This window comes from Pygocentrus nattereri, chromosome 28, assembly GCF_015220715.1.
Source record: "Pygocentrus nattereri isolate fPygNat1 chromosome 28, fPygNat1.pri, whole genome shotgun sequence".
Lineage (NCBI taxonomy): Eukaryota > Metazoa > Chordata > Actinopteri > Characiformes > Serrasalmidae > Pygocentrus > Pygocentrus nattereri.
In genome coordinates this window covers 316,622-338,729 of record NC_051238.1, presented here as the reverse complement: position 1 = coordinate 338,729, position 22,108 = coordinate 316,622, and the positions used below count along the sequence as shown (strand labels likewise).

General features: G+C 44.3%; 1 protein-coding gene and 1 long non-coding RNA gene across 3 annotated transcripts in view; one reads left to right on the top strand and one right to left on the bottom strand.

The window, feature by feature from the left end:
- Nucleotides 1-16,643, top strand: part of LOC108410628 — a 32,291-nt gene extending 15,648 nt beyond the window's left edge. The window contains exons 2-3 of one of the 2 annotated variants that reach the window (XR_001856499.2): nucleotides 3,355-3,429; nucleotides 16,505-16,643. This is a non-coding gene — a long non-coding RNA (uncharacterized LOC108410628). Of the gene's footprint in view, nucleotides 1-3,351; nucleotides 3,430-16,504 lie in introns of both variants that reach the window. The other variant, XR_001856498.2, reaches the window with a different exon arrangement.
- The window catches only part of skia (v-ski avian sarcoma viral oncogene homolog a), an 87,178-nt gene that overhangs the window by 40,730 nt on the left and 24,340 nt on the right, over nucleotides 1-22,108 (bottom strand). The window lies entirely within an intron of this gene.

The window sequence follows — 22,108 nt, the reverse complement described above, 5'->3', positions numbered from 1 at the left end:
TCAGACCCATCTGTCTGTAAGGCAGAATGTAAAGATTAAAAGATGAGACCGCGAGCTGCTCGACAGCCAATCAAAGGCAGCCCCTCTCTTCAGTGCTCCCCTCCAAAGCCACTCCCCCCCAAAACACATGCACGTACCAATGGCTACAGCCAAATGTTGAAACATTGCGCTGACATCATCCACCGTTAACCACCTTGGATACCATAGGAACCTCCTAGCAACACCCTAGAAACCACTTAGGAAACCATAGCAAAACCTAGGAAACACCTGGGATGCCACAGCAACCACCTAGTAACCACCTAGCAACCATTTGGGGTACCACTACAATCACCTAGCAACCATGCTGCACAGCAATCAGACATGTTTGTAGCGAAGGAACAAGACATTCAGCCTCAGCGCTCGGTGGCATTCAGCAACTCTCGGTGCTGCTCAGTTTCTCAGAAACTGGATTATAAACTGACAATTTCTCAGAGCAGTGAATTATAAGCTGCACTTATTTTTATTGTACTTCACTGTGTATTGTAGTTTATTGTATTGTATTGTTTGTTATTGTATTGCATTGAATGGCACAGAGTTCTGTGTTCAACTCTGTTTCTTTTTCTCTTGGTGTCTGCAGTGACATCTTGTTTCTAGCAGTATCTGAGCTGAGCACTGTCTTTTTCTCTAAGCTATTGGTAACTAGCAAAGATACTTTCTCTAGATTGACAAAGCACTTCTTGTAAGTCGCTCTGGATAAGACTGTCTGCTTAATGCTGTAAATGTAAATGTAAAGTCTCAGTGTTTGCTCATGTTCTATATAGAACCACCTACAACACATTCTCCATCAATTTGAACAACCGTTTCAGCAGGCAAATGGTTCTTTGAGGGTTCATGGTTCTACACTGCTCAAAAAAATAAAGGGAACACTTAAACAACACAATATAACTCCAAGTAAATCAAACTTCTGTGAAATCAAACTGTCCACTTAGGAAGCAACACTGATTGACAATCAATTTCTCAGCTGTTGTGCAAATGGAATAGACAACAGGTGGAAATTATTGGCAATTAGCAAGACACACTCAATAAAGGAGTGGTTCTGCAGGTGGGGACCACAGTCCACTTCTCAGTACCTTTCTGCTTTCTGGCTGATGTTTTGGTCACTTGTTGATCACTTGGGTCACTTGAATGTTGGTGGTGCTTTCACACTCGTGGTAGCATGAGACGGACTCTTCAACCCACACAAGTGGCTCAGGTAGTGCAGCTCATCCAGGATGGCACATCAATGCAAGCTGTGGCAAGAAGGTTTGCTGTGTCTGTCAGCGTAGTGTCCAGAGGCTGGAGGCGCCACCAGGAGACAGGCCAGTACACCAGGAGACGGGGAGGAGGCCGTAGGAGGGCAACACCCAGCAGCAGGACTGCTACCTCCGCCTTTGTGCAAGGAGGAACAGGAAGAGCACTGCCAGAGCCCTGCAGAATGACCTCCAGCAGGCCACAAATGTGCATGTGTCTGCACAAACGGTTAGAAACCAACTCCATGAGGATGGTATGAGGGCCCGACGTCCACAGATGGGGGTTGTGCTCACAGCCCAACACCGTGCAGGACACTTGGCATTTACCAGAGAACACCAGGATTGGCAAATTCGCCACTGGCGCCCTGTGCTCTTCACAGATGAAAGCAGGTTCACACTGAGCAAATGTGACAGACGTGACAGAGTCTGGAGATGCCGTGGAGAGCGATCTGCTGCCTGCTTTGGAGGGCCGCACAGCCCTCCATGCGCTCGCCAGAGGTAGCCTGTCTGCCATTAGGTATCGAGATGAGATCCTCAGACCCCTTGTGAGACCATATGCTGGGTCGGTTGGCCCTGGGTTCCTCCTAATGCAGGACAATGCTGGACCTCATGTGGCTGGAGTGTGTCAGCAGTTCCTGCAAGATGAAGGCATTGAAGCTATGGACTGGCCCGCCCGTTCCCCAGACCTGAATCCGATTGAGCACATCTGGGACATCATGTCTCGCTCCATCCACCAACGCCACGTTGCACCACAGACTGTACAGGAGTTGGCGGATGCTTTAGTCCAGGTCTGGGAGGAGATCCCTCAGGAGACCATCCGCCACCTCATCAGGAGCATGCCCAGGCGTTGTAGGGAGGTCATACAGGCACGTGGAGGCCACACACAATACTGAGCCTCATTTTGACTTGTTTTAAGGACATTACATCAAAGTTGGATCAGCCTGTCGTGTGTTTTTTCCACTTTAATTTTGTGTGTGACTCCAAATCCAGGCCTCCATTGGTTAATAAATTTGATTTCCATTGATGATTTTTGTGTGATTTTGTTGTCAGCACATTCAACTTTGTACAGAACAAAGTATTCAATGAGAATATTTCATTCATTCAGATCTAGGATGTGTTATTTGAGTGTTCCCTTTATTTTTTTGAGCAGTGTATATAGAACCATCTTTACTAAAGAACCCTTCAAGGACCATCAATTTAAGATTTTAAGTAGTTTTTCTAAACCTCTAGCTGGAAAGTGTGATTTTTTTTTTTTTGATGAACTTTCGCTTTAAATCATTCGCTCAACTCACAGTTACATGATCCTGAGTTTTGAAATTCTGACTTTTAACACCATTACGTTTTGTTGTGAAATATAAACACACACACAAACACACACACATATACACACAGACACACAAACACACCTACACACACACACACACACACACACACACACACACACACACACACACACACACACACACACACACATCTGGTTCTGTTTCTGCTTCCTCCTGTATTCAGACTGAAACTGACTCAAACAGAACTGAAAAATAATGCCTTCACACTAACTGGCCACTTTATTAGAAACACCCACCTTGTGCTTCCACTAACTGGCCACTTTATTTGAAACACCCACCTTGTGCTTCCACTAACTGGCCACTTTATTAGAAGAACTAGTTACAGTGGACAGTCCACACAAAAATCCCACTGGAGTGGCTCTGTGGAGCACTGATGAAGGCCTGAAGGATGTGCATCAGCAGATGTTCCAGTCTCTAACTGAACACAAGCAAGGCGGAGCTACAGTAGAGTTGTTTCTGATAAAGTGCCCAGGGTGCGGTGTAGTTTAGCTGGTGTTTATTAGAGGAAACAGAGGCGTGAACGTGTTCAGCACGATGCTGTTTCAGTTCTATACTCTTCAGACCAGGCGCTCGAGTCCAGAGTGGCTCCACTGTGTGTTGTCGACTAATTGGTGGATCAAACACATGAAGACGCATATTTAATAGCCTGTTGTGAATAAATAACGGGCTCATACACATTTGATTATCCGCCATAATTTACCCAGACTTTGTGTTTTTGCTGTTTCACGTCTCACACACAGCAGAACAAAAAGAAGCTTCGCTTACCTACAGACGTTCAGCGGAGAGAACCAGGCCAACATGGAAAAGAGAGAGAAACGGTCAGTGCTGATGCTGACACACACACACTGATAATGCTGCACACGCAGCCCATCAAACCAGACGCGATAGGGCAAGACCGCTTCTGCGGCTTTAGCGCTGGAGGCTAATGTGGCTAACAGGTAATGAAGGCTTATTCCCCACCAATTAGCACGGCGCTAACTGCATGGCTAAATCATATTGATGTGTTCAGCACAGACATCACTGAGACAGCAACGTCTGGTGAAGCAAATAGATGCCAAACTAGCGGACACTAAAAATGAGAGGGGTGTGAGCAGAGTGGGTGCTTTTTGGTGGGGGGAGTGTAGATGTGTGTGTGTGTGTGTGTGTGTGTGTGTGTGTTAAGGGGGGGTGGGGGGGGCGGTTCAGGAGTCTATCAGGCTGTAAAAGGGCCTGTAAAAGCTCCGGGTGAAGTTGAGGTCAGCCTCTGAGAGTGTTTGGAGGGTTCATCTGAAGGTGAGGAGCCGTTCCTGAGCTGTAAACAGTCTGAAGTTTACAAGGCCAGAAGAAAAGAGCTCCATAAAGTCCACCCATGGTCAGCTGGTTGCTCTCAAAGGTTATGGATGGATCACCAACCCAGGAGAGGGGGAAAAAACTGACCACAACAAACCTCTGATCTTCACTGTAATGCACAACTGAGGCCCTGAGACAAGAAAGCATATAATATCTATAATATCATATATCTATTTTATTTGTTTTCTTTTTTTGTTTTAAAATTACAAATGATGCTTTATTTTGTTTGAGTGACCCCATTGTTGTATAGTCAGGGACATCAAACAATGCCAAACCATGCTTAAACGATTTTACACAAAAATGCCACATTCACTGTTTTCCAGTGATACAGTCACTCTACTGCTTTGTTTATATGTGATTACATATTAATATACAGTAGTAGCACAAGATATAATGTGAGAGAGACACAGAGATACAGACACAGAGATACAGAGACAGAGGCTCATTCTGACTCTTAGTGCTGATTCTGACTCTGAGACCTGACTGTCTCTAAGTGCTGATTCTGACTCTGAGACCTGACTCTGTCTCTAAGTGCTGATTCTGACTGCTGATTCTGACTCTCAGTGCTGATTCTGACTCTGAATGCTGATTCTGACTCTGAATCCTGATTCTGACTGATATTTACCCACTCTATGTCTGAATGTGTGTTAACTGCTCTGTGGTCTCTGGTTTGTACAGTGTTTGTCAGACAGATGTTGCAGAAACACTGTTTTGTAACTGTTGTAGCCTCGCAATAAACACACACTGCGCACACGCACACACACACTAGAAAGAAAATCAGAGGAGTGAATAGGAACAGGTCCTCCCTCTCTCTCTCTATCTCTCTCTCTACCTCTCTCCCTATGTCTCTCTCTCATCCCCCTCCTTCTCTTTCTTCTTCGTCTCTCTCTCTCCCCATGTCTCCCTCGCCCCCTCTCTTTCTTCTCTCTCTCTTTCTCTCTCACCCTCTCCCTTTCTTCTCTCTCTCTTCCCCTATGTCTCTCTCTTGCATAAAGGGGAGAAAGGGAGGTTTATACGTTTGTCTTTATTCTGTGCTGAGCTTCCACACCCTGCTCAAGTCTTGGATCAGATTTCATCTTTTTCCAACACGTTCTCTCCCCCTGTCTCTCTCTCTCTTTCTCTTCCTCTCTCTCTGTCTCTCGTCCTCTCTCTCCCCATCTCTCTCTCTCTCTCTTCCCCCCACCCTCTCTCTCTCTCTCTCTTCCTACCTCCTTCTCTCTCTTCCTCTCTCTCTCTCCCTGTCTCTCTCTCTCTCTCTGTGTCTGGCAGTGTTTTTCTCCATAGAAACCGACACAACAGTCTGACAGGACCAAGATCTCTCTCTCTCTCTCTCTCCCTCGCTGTCTTCACTATGTCTCTCTTTTTTCTCTTTTTGTTTGTTTGTTTCTTTCTTTCACTGCCTTCCATCTTTTTCACTTATCCATCCATCCTCTCTCTCTTTCTCTCTGAATGTTTGTGAGATGAGATCAAGTACAGCTCAGCTTGACCCGCTAACCTTCAGGATGCATGAAGACAAGCATCAAGACTCTTTTCTGACATATTAGTACTAGCTAAGATACGCAGTGGACAGCAAGGTCACTCTGTGTAAGGGCCAAACTCATAACTGGAAAAGCCAGAATTCCTCCAACTGCGATGCTGAAGCACTTTATCCTGTAACATTTAAGGTATAGGGGAAATTTGAATAGGAAGCCAATAATAGTTCCTCATTGGTCAAGCAGCTCCTTAATTGCTATGAGAAGAAACAGCAACTCCATGCTAGGCTAAAGCTAACCCCAAAATGACCAGACTGCTAACTGAGCCGTTATACCAGCAACTGCTAAAACCAAAATACATTTTCCTGTACAATTGAACTAAAAACCTCCCAGTTTGGGAGGAAAACCACCCAATCTGGCAACACCATGCCTGGTTTACACACAGTGTATCAAAGACCAAATACCCGCTCCAATGTCTCAACCATTCACTGTCATAATGCATCTGTTTTTCTAGGTATCAGCACCAGCTTTTATTTTCTGGCAGTGTTTAAGTTTAGTTTTGTTTGGGTTCAAATGTACTTGTACTAGCGATAAAGTATAAAGTAGCCAGTATAAGAGCGTCTGCTAAACACTGTAAATATAAATGTAGATTATGACCAAACTGGAAAAGCCAGAATCCCTAATCTGCTACACCAAAGCACATTTTCCTGGAAAGTCTTACTAAAAACCACCCAATCTTGCAACACCACTCCTGGTTTACACACAGTGTACCAGAGGTCAACACAGACAGGGCAGCACAGGTCGGAGAACCCACGGCAAGTGTGGTTGTGCTCTGGAGACGGTGTGCGGACGCTGATGTGGAGCTGCAGCTGGTTGTGTTTGAGTGCAGAGTCCCCACACACACACACTCACTCACACACACACACTCACATTCACACTCACACACACATGCACACACACACACACACTCTCACACAAACACACTGACACACACACACTCTTACACACTCACACACACTGAAGCTTCAAATCTTTCTTTCTTTTTTTAATTTCCATTCTCTCGTTTCTCCCTGCAGAGACAGGATGGATCTCTCTCTCTCTCTTTTCCTCTCCTTCGCTATCTCTCTTTGTTCTATTTGCAAGCAAGGTCACTAAAAAAGGGTCATGGAGTCACATCAAGTCTCTCTCTCTCTCTCTCTCTCTCTCCATCTCTGTTTCTCTCTCTCTCTCTGTATGTGTAATAACTTTCAGCAGTCTAGCCAGTGGGCTGGAGGCTCAGACTGCAGTCTACCCCCCCCCTTCTCTCTCTCTGTTTCTCTCTCTCTCTGCAGAGTTGATGCATACCGCATGCAGGACAAGCTTTCTTCTCTTAAAGCGACAGCGGCCTTTTTTCACTTCACACTGAAGGAGTTTGATGAACCTCTCAGGTTGACGATTTCGTATAAGATATGACCAGGGTCCTCTCTGTGTGGAGTTTGCATGTTCTCCCCGTGTCTGCGTGGGTTTCCTCCGGGTTCTCCGGTTACCTCCCACAGTCCAAAAGACATGCAGTCAGGCCAATTGTGTAAAATGATCAAATTGTAAGTCGCTCTGGATAAGAGCGTCAGCCAAATGCTAATGTAATGTAATGTAATGAAAGGATGTCGTTCACAAATGGATAAATCTGGGAAATGCTGCATGCTGCTTGCGCCATTTCCATGATTTTATCTCCCTCAGACACTTTGTAATCCAGTCATGAACTGTGTGGACTTTTAGAGACTTGTGAAAATAAATCTATAATCATTCATCTAACACTGAACGTCTTCTGTGATTATTTGTTTGTCCATGTTAAAAAGAGCTCATTTTGTTGTTGTTTGCCTGGCTGTTAGCCAACCACTGACACACTGGGCCGAGTCTGTTGACCAATCAGAGGCTGTGATCCTGAATTGTCCACCAATCAGAGGCTGTGATTCGGACTAGTCATCCAATCAGAGGCTGTGTTCCTGACTAGTCATCCAATCAGAGGCTGTGTTCCTGACTAGTCGTCCAATCAGAGGCTGTGTTCCTGACTAGCCGTCCAATCAGAGGCTGTGTTCCTGACTAGTCGTCCAATCAGAGGCTGTGTTTCTGACTAGTCGTCCAATCAGAGGCTGTGTTCCTGATGTGCGGCTGTAACAGTGCCACCGTTCTGGGAAAATGCAGTAGCGTCACTAATGTGCAATGACACAAGATTTTTTTTCATGTACAGCGTCCTTTGATGTTCTTTACGATCGTCAACCTGGGAAAGTTAACTAGTTACAGCAGCTCAAACTGCTTTGTGAAAAAACATAAATCTTTAAGAAGACGGTTCTCTATATACGTATATTGTATATGTGTTATACATAATAGCAGATCTTTTTGTGCCATTTAGAACCAACACAACATATTTCGTCACTGTCCAGAGAAAAACATGACTCATTTCTGTCTGTTTTTATTGCTCTATATGATCTGAACACAGCAGACATGCTTACATTGCGTGAAAATATCACAATGAAAAGATAATCAACTCATTACATTAATTTTGTTTAAAATTCTGAGTGTTTTTATTTTCCTCTCCTGTAAAGATTCCATTTTGGGGATGTTGTTTGTACAGTGATGATGTGCTACTGTCTAGTTTAATCAGATGTAATTCATGACTCTACAGCGTTGCGTAACACCAGCCCTGCCGTTGCAAAGACACACAAAAATATCAGTGTTGCAATTGTCTTCACATCAGCACTGTAATCAGGAGCATCAGCGTAATGCTGGCCAGGGCATCTGTGAGTTGACGTAGCAGACGTGACCGATAAACGCAGCTCCCGGCACCCAAGCTGGGCTTTACACGCTCCTCTCCGACTCCTCTCACTGCCTCTCACTGATTTCCCGCCGCCGACATTCTCACTGCAGGTTTCTCTGCTCACCGAAGGTATGGGAACGTTTAAAGACACACAGCCAGAACAAAAACAAAACACATCCCCACCTTGAACCTGTTTTAGTTCCCTGTTCTTTTAATCATACGACATCTAAATGTTCTCCTGATCTTTATCGGCTCTCTGGAGGGTTTTAAAGGTTTGCTAGCGAGTTTCTGAAGGACTGATTAACAGATCAGAGGTTCGTATCACGTCAAAGTGAGACGCTGCTCAGATTCAGCTGCTGTTAAGCTGTGAAAGCGGTCAGTTTTGTTGCTCTTCCTCACTCAGGCTGCTGGAAATGAATCGAGGAAATTGACAACTGCATTTCTTCGTTTCTTTGCATTGTTTTTGGACACTTTTTGTGTCGTAACTAACATTGCTAAAGCCGTTGTGAGGTGCTAGATCTTAGGAGCATTCTAATACTAATAATAATAATACTAATAATACTAATAATAGTTTAAGTCTCTTTATTTAAAGTACTCTGAATTGCTGCCGTGCGTGAAAGGTGCTGTACGAATAAACTAGCCCTAAAGCAAAGCTGGGCAAATCAGGCAAATCTTCTGCACTGCAAGGTTTGCATGACTAGCTGATTAGCTGACTGAGGCTAACCGTGGTGAGGGTGATGGAATAATGAGCTTAGAGCCCACCACAACCCCCCAACGTAACGTACGTAACGTATGTGTAATGCTGTCCCGCGTTGAGTCGGAAGGTCAGCCTTAGTCTTGTTAGCATTGTTACCGGCTAACAAGCGCTAACGGGCACTAACAAGCACTAGCGAGCACAACAGTGTTTCTGATTCAGTTTGACTGTTTATGTTCTTTAATTTCTCCTTTCAGACAAAACTTTGTGTGTGTGTGGGGGGGGGTCTTTAGTGTGTGTGTGGAGGGGTGTCTTTGGTATGTGTGAGGGGGTCTTTAGTGTGTGGTGGGGTGTCTTTGGTATGTGTAAGGGGGTCTTTAGCATGTGTGGGGGAGTCTAATTTCTCCTGTAGATGGTAGTAGCATCGAATCTACTTAGCGTCTTAGAATTTAAACTAATTTATACTGCACAGGTCTCTCTCTCTCTCTCTCTTTCACTGCATTCTCCCCACTCTTTCGCTCGTTCTCAACTTTCTTCTCTCTCTCTCAGTATGAAGTGTGTTCTCGTGCAGTGGAGGAAGCCATTAAACTTTAATGAGAGCTGAGTGATACAGAAACCTGCAGGGGTGGGTCTAACCCCTCACACACACACACACACACACACACACACACACCGTCAGCTCTTTTCTTGAGTCTTCCTTCCTTTCTGTGACTCTACACCACAACACAGAGTGAGAGACGCAAACACTCTCACTCTGCTTTTGTTTTACCGTCTGCTGTACTCAGCGTAGACTGTGGAGCACAGAGTGTGTAGTACGTATATAGTGTGTAGAGTATATGGTAAGTAAGGTATATATACCTACAGCACACTATATACACTGCTCAAAAAAATAAAGGGAACACTTAAACAACACAATATAACTCCAAGTAAATCAAACTTCTGTGAAATCAAACTGTCCACTTAGGAAGCAACACTGATTGACAATTAATTTCACAGCTGTTGTGCAAATGGAATAAACAACAGGTGGAAATTATTGGCAAGTAGCAAGACACACTCAATAAAGCAGTGGTTCTGCAGGTGGGGACCACATACCACTTCTCAGTACCTTTCTGCTTTCTGGCTGATGTTTTGGTCACTTTTGAATGTTGGTGGTGCTTTCACACTCGTGGTAGCAGGAGACGGACTCTACAACCCACACAAGTGGCTCAGGTAGTGCAGCTCATCCAGGATGGCACATCAATGCGAGCTGTGGCAAGAAGGTTTGCTGTGTCTGTCAGTGTAGCGTCCAGAGGCTGGAGGCGCTACCAGGAGACAGGCCAGTACACCAGGAGACGTGGAGGAGGCCGTGGAAGGGCAACAACCCAGCAGCAGGACTGCTACCTCCGCCTTTGTGCAAGGAGGAACAGGAGGAGCACTGCCAGAGCCCTGCAGAATGACCTCCAGCAGGCCACAAATGTGCATGTGTCTGCACAAATGGTTAGAAACCGACTCCATGAGGATGGTATGAGGGCCCGACGTCCACAGATGGGGGTTGTGCTCACAGCCCAACACCGTGCATGATGCTTGGCATTTGCCAGAGAACACCAGAGATCACCTGTGCTCTTCACAGATGAAAGCAAGTTCACACTGAGCACATGTGACAGACGTGACAGAGTCTGGAGACGCCGTGGAGAGCGATCTGCTGCCTGCAACATCCTTCAAGATGACCGGTTTGGCAGTGGGTCAGTAATGGTGTGGGGGGGGCATTTCTTTGGAGGGCTGCACAGCCCTCCATGTGCTCGCCAGAGGTAGCCTGACTGCCATTAGGTACCGAGATGAGATCCTCAGACCCCTTGTGAGACCATATGTTGGTGCGGTTGGTCCTGGGTTCCTCCTAATGCAGGATAATGCTAGACCTCATGTGGCTGGAGTGTGTCAGCAGTTCCTGCAAGATGAAGGCACTGAAGCTATGGACTGGCCCGCCCGTTCCCCAGACCTGAATCCGATTGAGCACATCTGGGACATCATGTCTTGCTCCATCCACCAACGCCACGTTGCACCACAGACCGTCCAGGAGTTGGCGGATGCTTTAGTCCAGGTCTGGGAGGAGATCCCTCAGGAGACCATCCGCCACCTCATCAGGAGCTGCCCAGGCGTTGTAGGGAGGTCATACAGGTACGTGGAGGCCAAACACAATACTGAGCCTCATTTTGACTTGTTTTAAGGACATTACATCAAAGTTGGATCAGCCTGTCGTGTGTTTTTCCACTTTAATTTTGTGTGTGACTCCAAATCCAGGCCTCCATTGGTTAATAAATTTGATTTCCATTGATGGTTTTTGTGTGATTTTGTTGTCAGCACATTCAACTTTGTACAGAACAAAGGATTCAATGAGAATATTTCATTCATTCAGCTCTAGGATGTGTTATTTGAGTGTTCCCTTTATTTTTTGAGCAGTGTACATATAGTATGTAAGGTATAGTGTGCAGGGTAAAGTGTGATGTGTAGGGTGTAGTATGTAGAGTGTAATATGTAGGAGATTTAGTGTGTACTGAGTAGGGTGTACTGTATAGTGTGTAATGTGTAGTGTGTAGTGTATAGGGTTTAGGATGTAGTGTATGGGTATGTAGTGTATAGAGTGTATGGGTGTGTAGTGTATAGAGTTTAGGGTGTAGTGTACAGGGTGTAGTGTATAGAGTTTAGGGTGTGTGTATACGGTGTAGTGTACTCGAACTGTATCACGAGCCCTTCGAGCTTCGAGTACAGCTCTAAGCTATTGGTAACTAGCAAAGATACTTTCTCTAGATTGACAAAGCACTTCTTGTAAGTCGCTCTGGATAAGAGCGTCTGCTAAATGCTGTAAATGTAAATGCAGTGTGTAGTGTATAGGGCGTAGTGTGTAGAGTATAGGGCGTAGTGTATAGGGTGTAGTGTATAGAGTTCAGGGTGTAGTGTATACGGTGTAGTGTGCAGTGTATAGGGCGTATTGTGTAGTGTATAGGGTGTAGTGTGTATAGGGCGTAGAGTGTATAGGGTGTAATGTGTATAGGGCATAGTGTGTAGTGTATAGGGTGTAGTGTGTATAGGGCGTAGAGTGTATAGGGTGTAGTGTGTATAGGGCATAGTGTGTAGTGTATAGGGTTTAGAATGTAGTGTACAAGGTGTAGAGTGTAGTTTATAGGGTTTAGGATGTAGAGTATAGGGTCTAGTGTATAATGTATAGGGTGTAGTGTGTAGCGTACAGGGTGTAGTGTTTAAGTTACTGTAATCTGTCATGAATGACTAACATGATCAGATCGCATTGTAATGAATTTTTAACATGTTTTGATTGTTTTTAAAAGATCAAAATACTTCTTTATGAAATGTTGTATAAACCGAACAGAAGAGAAAGAGGATGTGAGTGATTATGGTGATGCTGCAGGCGGTAAACCCAGAGAACCACCACCGCATGAGTGTGTGAGTGTGAGTATGTGTGTGTTCCTCAACATCAAAGAACGTGTGAGTGTGTGTGCAGCAAAAGCCGCTACCACAAACCCATCTGACCCGGCTCCTCCCTCACACTGCACTGCTAACCAAACCTCACTGCAGCACAAGCCCGCATATGCAAAAGTTTAGGCGCCCCCACTCTGTTTCCATATGTGTGTTGATGCTCTGAGTGTGAATAAGTTACAGATACTCTACAGAGACTCACTACTGCTTACTATAACACACAATCACTGCTTATTCACTTTTTATCACAAAAAGAAAAACTTTCCCATTTCTAGGTTCTATTTTTGGTTAAACTCTGGATCAGGAGCAGTTTTCACTTAGAAAATCAGCAAAACACGGAATTAGATTTAGACGTTTGCATATGACTGTATGGAACACAGGCAGCAGAGTATCTTTAACAAGACATACAGACACTTACCTGTCCATGTAAAGGAAGAGGTCAGTGGACACATGCAAAAAAAGAGAGAAAAGAAACATTAAAAAGGATTAAATGAGTGCAGCACATTTGAGAGAGATTATAAATAAATACAACACGATATCATACAAATTAAACTACGTTTAATATGTATGTATATATATATATATATATATATATATATATATATATATATATATATATACACACACACACACACACACACACACACACTCACGCAGAGAGTGACCGCAGGACGGCATCTAATTCCAGACCCTCAGTAATCTTTAAGAACAACTAAACATACTGGAATCAGAAACTGACAGAACAAAATTCAGCCAACAAGACGCCGCGAGACACTTCACACAACCACACTCGGCTCAGAGCTGAGACACAATGTCACACGACCAAACCTTCTAAACGACACACAATGTGTCACGGTTTCATGTTTCTCCCATCTGATAAGCTGCAATAAAGTTTAAAAATACTATAAAAATATAAATGATCATAAACAAACAGGACTAACTGGGCTCATTGTGACCAAACATGCAGCGCTTGTGTTTTGATGATATAAATCAAACACTCGAAACAGGTTATTGAGATTTTCTGCAACTCCTGTCCCATCCATGTGTCCGGCAGGTTTGGCACTCTCAGTGAGACCCTCTGAGACCCCCGTTAAAGAGCTCTGGTTAGAGGTGATGCTGTTTTATGGTAGTGAAAATAGCTTTTCCTTTAGGAGCGCCAGCAGCATTTAGCTGTGTACTGGGAGCCAGAGTGCTGGAGATTAGAGGGAACCTGAAGCTGCCAGCTCACTGTGGATATTCCAGGACAGTCATTCATGTTGGTACTAATGAGGTTCATCTGCAGTCAGAAATGCTTAAAACAGCCCTGTAAATCAGCCCAGACCACGTCCGATGGCGTAAAATGCCCTATTCCAGTTCAACGTGGCACCGAAATCTACAGCAGATTATGGTCGCTGAACTGAAGTGCCACTCAGAAAACAGTGTGGGATTTGTAGATAATTCAAGGCAAAGTTTATTTATGTAGTGCTTTTTACAGAAGCCATCGTCACAAAGCAGCTGGAGAAATCAGGGTCCAAGTGTTAGTATAAATATCACAATACAAGATTAGATAATTGGTCCCCTTTGAGGTCAAGCCTGGTCTTGAGTGGATAATGGTGAATACTGCCTGTCTGTCCTGCTTCATCTGTCAAACACTGAAAACGCTGGTGTTCATATTCATCTTGCTTTTTTTGATCTGATTCAGTGTTCAGGGCTTCTTTACTTTACTTTTTTCTTCATAAGTGCCTCAGTGTGGAGTATAAAGGCGTTTTGCTGTGCATTAGCACTTCAGTGTGAACAGGAGCTGATGTTGACTGAGAGTTTGTGCACCAAGAAACAGAACTTCCTGAGTTAAGTAAGTTTCCTTTCGCCGCCACATTTGAGACTTTCATCAAGATGTTTTTCAGAAGCTCTGAACATCTGAACATCAGCGAATCTGAAACTCAGAGCTTTTTCACACATTTTCTCACAGAAAACTGTTCAAACACGTGTACCGAGTGGACGTCTGCACGCTTTCTCACTGCCATATCTGCACCGTCCATCTCCAACTCTGTTTATTCCTGTTACTTTCACATAGATGGACTTTAAAAATGACTGGATCAGGATTTTAACCCTTTCATTACTGAATACAGTAATAAGAGTTTCATGTCAAGACACGAGATCTTCTCTGAATATCTAGAAGGCTCTGAAGGTTCCACTGCATCATGATATCTAGATCTTCTAAGGTGTGATCAGTTGGACCAGAGAGGCAAAATTATAGTCAGTTAATGACAACTAATTATTAAAGAATGTGACAGTAGTGATGAATGACCGTGGTGGTGTTTCCGGCTCTGCTGCGGATGTGATGTTTGAATGTGATCGTTTCCGCTGTTTAAAATAGATTTTAATTTGTCATTTGACCTCTCGGGGCCTGAAGGTCAGACGGCCTCGCTGCCTTATCTAAGCCAGATGCTGTGATGTGGACTCCGGTCCTCATAAAGAGCGACCTCTGACACCTGTCCCTAGACCCCATAAACTGAAGCCCTCTGGTCAGCGTAACTGAGCGAAGAGCGGCAACATATTCACACAAGGTCAGACACTCAGACATAAAACACTCAGACGTTTAAGTCTCTGCTCTGAGAAAAGCCTGAACAGAGTCTCACTCACAGCCCGCAGGGTCACTGACTCACGGTCAGTCTATAAACACATACGATCAGTCTATACACTCATACGGTCAGTCTATACATACATACAGTCAGTCTATTCACACGTGGTGAGGCTATACACACATACGGTCAGTCTATACACAGACGGTCAGTCATTACACACATATGGTCAGTCTGGACACACACCTTACATTATTATTTAAGTAGTTTCAGCACTTTAGAACAAGAGCGAAGACATCAGAGCTACAAAACATCACATACAATCTTTGTGTAAAAATAATATATAACACAACCCTGTACCTCTCATAAAGTTTTATAATATATAACTGTAACAATGCTGACAATATTTAATATGATTTGAATTCACTTTTTGGCAGCTTCTCTTCATCCCTCACAATTAAACAGGCTGGTTTTGTTACTCTGCCTTTAAGACTGATATATGTAAATGTCCTCTGTTCTGATTGACTGTCCTGTATTGTGTGACATTCAAAAAATAGTTTGATGCACTCTTCATTACTTCAGAGTGAAAGGGCGGGGCTAAACTGCTGTAGGCTGAATAGATGTATGTATGTAAATACAATCATTTTTATAACATCAACTATGAATTAAAAAATTTTGGATCATCTCTGTTGGTCCATTCCTCATGAAATGTAAAAAGCAGCTACAACTTAACAGTTTAATATTTTTTGGTAAGTCCATATTGTAATATTTCAAGTCATTTTATAATTAAAATGAAAGTTTCAAAGTCCGATTTGTTTGCGCAATATTACTCTGTCAGGCCAGCTTCACTGAGACGGACTGTTTCGCGTCTCCGTGAGGTCGTGACCCTTTGATACTTCGGTGCAATGTCTCACACCATTTTGGGGGTGGGGGGTAATGAGGGGGTTATGGCCTGTACCACTGTAATCCATTGGGGGGCTGTAAAGAATAAAAGCCAGAGCGCTATCTTGAAAACCCATCAGGGCAGACGGTTCAGCTTAATGACCCCAAACGCAGCTTCACGACCACTAACAGCAGCCAGACGGGGGTCGAACGGGGATCAAACCTGGGTCAGGTTGAAACACACAGAGTCAGCTTTAAACGTCCATCGCCCGCGAAACACTGCTGCATGAGTACGACGGGTTTCAGTAAGAAAAACACATTTTTAAAATCCATTCTTCCTATTCTGCGGCTTCTTACTGGAACTTTCCGCTACACCTTAAGTGGTGCAGCACTTACATTTTGGCACCTCAGGCTCCTGAATGTAACTGCTGCACCATTTAAGGCGGAACGGAAAGTTCCAACAAGAAGCCGCAGAATAAGAAGCCAACTTTGCCAGCATGTTTGAGCCAAGTGTTGTGCAATTTAGAAATTAAGTTAGCACCATGCTAATTGGTGTACATAAGCTTCCATTACTTGTTAGCCACATTAGCCTCATGCTGACTTAATGAAAGCGAGCTGCAGGCCAGTCCGTGGGAGGGAGGTTTTATTTTACATTGCCCCCATTTTCTTTCATAAAGCCCCTTTTTGTTACAGGGCTCTACTGATCCACATCTGGAGAACTCTCCGTGACGTCAGCCCTGTTCTACTGTGATTAGTAGCACATGAGGAGCTGGAGAGAGGAGCAGGCTGGGGTCCGCAGCTCTGTCCACGGAATCTTTAACCAGTAAATACTTTGAGGAAGAAAAAATGCTTGTGTTAATACTTTCATTTCACCACGTCTACCAAAAACAAACACTCCTAGAGCTTAAGGCTCAGCCTTTATCCATTAGCCTTTAGCCTCTAGCAGTCTGTAGTTGTTAGCGTTGTTTTCCCTGCTGAAGAAAACAGCTGCATTGGTCTAAGCTGGTCTAAAGCTGGTCTAAGCTGGTCTAGTCTAACCCGGTCACCCAGGCATGGTCACGCTGGTTGAGCAGCAAACCAGCATCTAAACACACCACAGGCTGACCTAAACTGGTTTTTCTAGCAGATTTATTAGGGAACAAGCTGAGAGTGAACTTTCTAAACCTATCAAATACTATCAGACATATACTACAAACAATGTTGGAAAGACAAAATGCAGCTTTTACACTCAAAAAAGTAAGAAACCAGCTTAGCTTGAAATGTTAACTTGAGCTTATTAAACTTAGTGAACATAACAACACAAACTGGTTTGGTTAACCTAATATTATATGTGCTAAGAACTCAAAATTTCAAGCTAAACTGGTTACTTACATTTTTTATTTAAAAGCTTGTGCAGTGTAGGAGGCACTGGGGGGAGCAGTGTAGGGGCATTGTGAAGCGCAGTGCAAGAGAGTTCTGTGGGGCGCAGTATTGGAAGCGCTGGTGGTGCAGTATAGGAGGCGCTGAGGGGCGCAGTGTAGGGGTGCTGGGGGATGCAGAGTAGGGGTGTTGTGGAGCTCAGTGCAAGGAGGTGCTGGGGGGCGCAGTATAGTAAGCGCTGGGGGGGTGCAGTGTAGCAGGCGTGGTGGAGCACAGTGTAAGGGCGTGCTGGGGGGGGGGGGGGGGGGGGGGGGGGGGGCAGTGTAGAAGGTATTGTGGAGCACAGTGTAAGGGGGTTCTGGGGGATGCAGTGTAGGAGGCATGGAGCGCAGTGTAGGGGTGCTGGGGGGTGCAGAGTAGGGGCGTTGTGGAGCTTGGTGCAAGGAGGTGCTGGGGGGCGCAGTGTAGGAGGCGTGGTGGAGCACAGTGTAAGGGGGTACTGGGGGAAGCAGTATAGCAGGCATGGAGCGCAGTGTAGGGGTGCTGGGGGGGGTTGCAGTGTAGGAGGCACTGGGGGCACAGTGTAGGACACTGGGGGCACATTGTAGGGGCACTGGAGGTCGCAATGTAGGAGGCGCTGGGGGACGCAGTGTAGGAGGTGCTGGGGGAGCAGTATAGGGGCGTTGTGGAGTGCAGTGCAAGGGGGTGCTGGGGTGCAGTATTGGAGGCGCTGGGGGGCGCAGAGTAGGAGGCATTGTGGAGCACAGTGTAAAGAGGTGCTGGAGGTTGCATTGTGAGGGCTTTGTGATGAGCGGTGTAAGGGGGTGCTGGGGGGCGCAGTGTAGGAGGCGCTGGGAGATGCAGTGCAGGGGCGTTGTGGAGCATAGTGTAAGAGCACCGGAGGTCGCAGTGTAGGAGGCGCAGGGGGCACAGTGTAGGAGGCGCTCGGGGAACAGTGTAGGAGGCACTGGGGGCACAGTGTAGGGGTGCTGGGGGATCCATTGTAGGAGGCGTTGGGGTGCAGTGTAGGGGTGCTGGGGGGCGCAGTGTAGGAGGCTCTGGCGGCACAGTGTAGGAGGCGCTGGGGGCACAGTGTAGGAGGCACTGGGGACACAGTGTAGGGGTGCTGGGGGATCCATTGTAGGAGGCGTTGGGGTGCAGTGTAGGGGTGCTGGGGGGCGCAGTGTAGGAGGCTCTGGCGGCACAGTGTAGGAGGCGCTGGGGGCACAGTGTAGGAGGCGCTTGGGGAACAGTGTAGGAGGCACTGGGGGCACAGTGTAGGGGTGCTGGGGGATGCAGTGTAGGAGGCGCTGGGGTGCAGTGTAGGGGTGCTGGGGGGCACAGTGTAGAAGGCGCTGGGGCGCAGTGTAGGGGGCACTTTTGCGCTCGTCAACATGCTTCACTTTACTTTGGATGTTAAAAGAGCAGACTAGAAGAATTTGGGGGGCGGGAATTAGAGGGGGCGTGTCCTTGTAAATTGAAAAATTCAGCAACAAACGTTTAACAAGTTGTCCCCAGATGTGCAATCTCATCACATCTGGTTCAGAGAGATTACAGCCTCACTGGTTCACTGGCGAACTGGCTAACTAGCAGCTACATGTGACTCTTTGATGACAGTAACGACAAAAACACGGCAGAAACCTACAGGATGTTTTTCTCTTCTCTCGAAACCGAGTTCCAGACTGTTCTGCAGCGTGAGAGAGAGAGCGAGGCTCAGTGGGGCCCTGACACACACACACACACACACACACACACCACTGCCATTATCACCAATTAGAGGGACTGTCCTCATTACAGTGCGAGCAAAAGGTGAAACCAGACTTCTAACTGTGTCCTTCTACCCTTCACCACCACAGAGCCAGGAATTCAGGTTAGAAAAAGAGAGAGACAGAGAGAGAGAGACAGAGAGAGAGAGCAGTGTTTCTACAGTCAGCTCTACTGCAGCACTGTTCTACTGAATATACAGTATACTTCATACACAGTGTTATAATATGTATATAATCTGTTAGTAACGTACATATAAAGTTTAATCTATATTAAATTTACAGTATGTGTCTGCATGATCGCAGTATGAGATACAGCTCTGATGTAAACACTATATAATAATCTAAAAAGTGCTTATTGCGATGATTACGGCCCGTAAACAAACAAGCGGCGGATGACGGTGGATTAGCCCTGCATGCCACCAGGACGGACCATCACCTGTTGCTGATGCTAATGCTAATCCCAAAAGCAGCTTGGAGCTCAGAGACTTTCGTCCCAACACACATACACACACACACGCACACACACCCCACCAGCTGCTCCGGATACACACACACACACACACACACACACACACACAGTCACTGACAATAACATGTTAAACCTTAAACCTAAACCAGTGTGCAGGCAGGGTCAGCAGAGCAGGTGGGCCAGGTGGGTATACGGTCCTCCCAACATGTCTCACCCACAATCTCCCAAATTCATCACAGTGTCTGATATTTAAATTAGCACCGATATAGTTAATCAGTATTAATAACATCTGTAGCATTAATAACGTCTGTAGTTCAGGATCAAAAGTTAATCTTTAAGTAATTAATATCTTATTACTAATAAAGTTAATACATTAGCATTAATGACACTAATATGTTAGTATTATTAAAGCTTACATGTTGGTGTTAATAATGCCAATATTAATAAGTTAGTATAAATAAGGTTGAAACATTAATATAATAAAGCTTAAAGACATGCATTAATAAAATAATAAGTCAGTAATTATTTTATAAGTGAATAAGTTTTATAGCATCAAAACTAAGTAAGTAACATGATGTTATCAGGTCAGTATTGATAGTTACGCTAGCATTAAAAGGTAATAAATATAATGAAAAATCAATAAGTAGAACAAATGTATAACACTAATAAATTGGCATGTGTAAAGTAAATTTAACATGGTTAAAGTTAACATGGATAAATTTACATTCATATAAAATTCTAAAATTAATTTTAGTTTATTTGTGCCTCCAAAAGTCTATAAACCACGAATAGGTAAACTCATAAAACAGATATTTAAAAATTCTAAATAAATTAATTGGCCACGATTTTATATTTGAAACATTTAAAATGAAAAATCATGTTGCAAAATAAACTTTAAAAGTGTTAAACTGAAAAACATACTTCCTCCACTGTCAGGCAGCACAGCCAAAAACAAAGGTCTTTTATTTTGACATGCTTCTACTGAAGAGGGATCAGCATAATGCATCATTAAGACTCCAAGTGACCTTCATGGTGCAACGCCAAGGTCACAGATTTGGTAAAAGTGTGATGTTTGTGTTGCATGTCACACCATGTCAGATGTTCTGATCTCAGGAAACCACAAACATACGGAATTATTATAATAATATTTATTTATCTGAATAAAGTCTAAACTCAAGCTGAAGGTCAAAGGTTTCTGTGGGTATCTAAGTAGATCCTGTTTAATCTTAAATTAAAGTTTACCACCTGAAACATGCCATTAAAGCCTTGATAACACTCACTATATGTAACATAGGAATACATATGGAAATGCACATCATTTGCTTTATAATAAAATTTTTTAAATGTGTAATTTTTGAAAAACCTTAACTATCACTGACCCATTTATATACTGTGTGTTCTGCTGCGTGAAAATCGAAGTGTTTTCGTTTTACATCAAACAGCTTTATTTCAAAAAGGAGATAAGTCCAGTTTTTCACAGTAACCAGTCCTTTAATAGGGCCTCTGTGTGGTAGTTAAACAAGCGACTGACGTGTCTGTGTTGTAGCTGCTCTGCGTTCCTGTATGAATGTGTCAGAGAGACGGTGGACCAGAACCAGCTGAATAATCTCACTGTAACTAGCTAAAGCTGCAGAGATGCCGAGCACGAACAGATTCAGCCTCATCTGTGATCGTACGAGGCCTGAACACGCAACCCTCAGCTGAATGAGGTCACCCAGACCTGTCTCTCTCTCTCTCTCACCCACACACTTATTCATGTGAATGTAAATTTGTTTTTAGACGACCTCCTGACCGCAGCATTACTGCTTTGTTGAGCTGATTTCATTTTAAAATAGAAAATGCAGTAACGCTGTTTTAAGAAACAGGAAACAAAAGAACGACTGTAAATAGTCGTGTCTCAAACTGACGGCTGTCACTGGCCCTCAGTGATACCTACAGAGACCATCTTAAAGGGGAATTTCACCCATGTTACAAAACTCTACCATTAACTCAGTATGTGAGGTGTAATGAGAGAGGTTCAGAGCGGTTTGGTGTGAAATGGTTGAGATGTCTTTACAGTGGTGGTGACAGGAACCAGGCGTCGCCATGACTACAACACAGATATAGACATTTTATTTACTAACCAGAACCACCAGAGAACCTACACGAGTCTTCTGAGTTTATATGGAATATTGATGATGGGATGATGGGAAATAGTGGAAAATCTGGAATAATTAGTTTTCTTTGGGGACTATTTTGCCGTACAGCTCCCTGCATGTATCCTTCCACCATGAATGGAGTTTAAGTTCTCTAAACTATCATAAAACAGTGTTTCAGTCATCAGGCATTGAATTATAACCATTTCATGTAGGAACTTTCTGTGAAGGAACTTTTAGAGGAGGACGTCTGGTTCCTATCACCACCACTGTGAACAGTTCTGACTCGGTAAGTTTATCTAGAACAGAGCGTTTCACACCAAACTGCTCTGAACTGCATGCTAGTTTCACCCTCTCCTCATGGAAACATCATAAGATAAGGAGAGATCTAGCTAACAGTGAGAACAGCATATGACTTCATTTAGAACATACACACACACGCATATATATATATATGCTCAAAAAAATAAAGGGAACACTTAAACAACACAATATAACTCCAAGTAAATCAAACTTCTGTGAAATCAAACTGTCCACTTAGGAAGCAACACTGATTGACAATCAATTT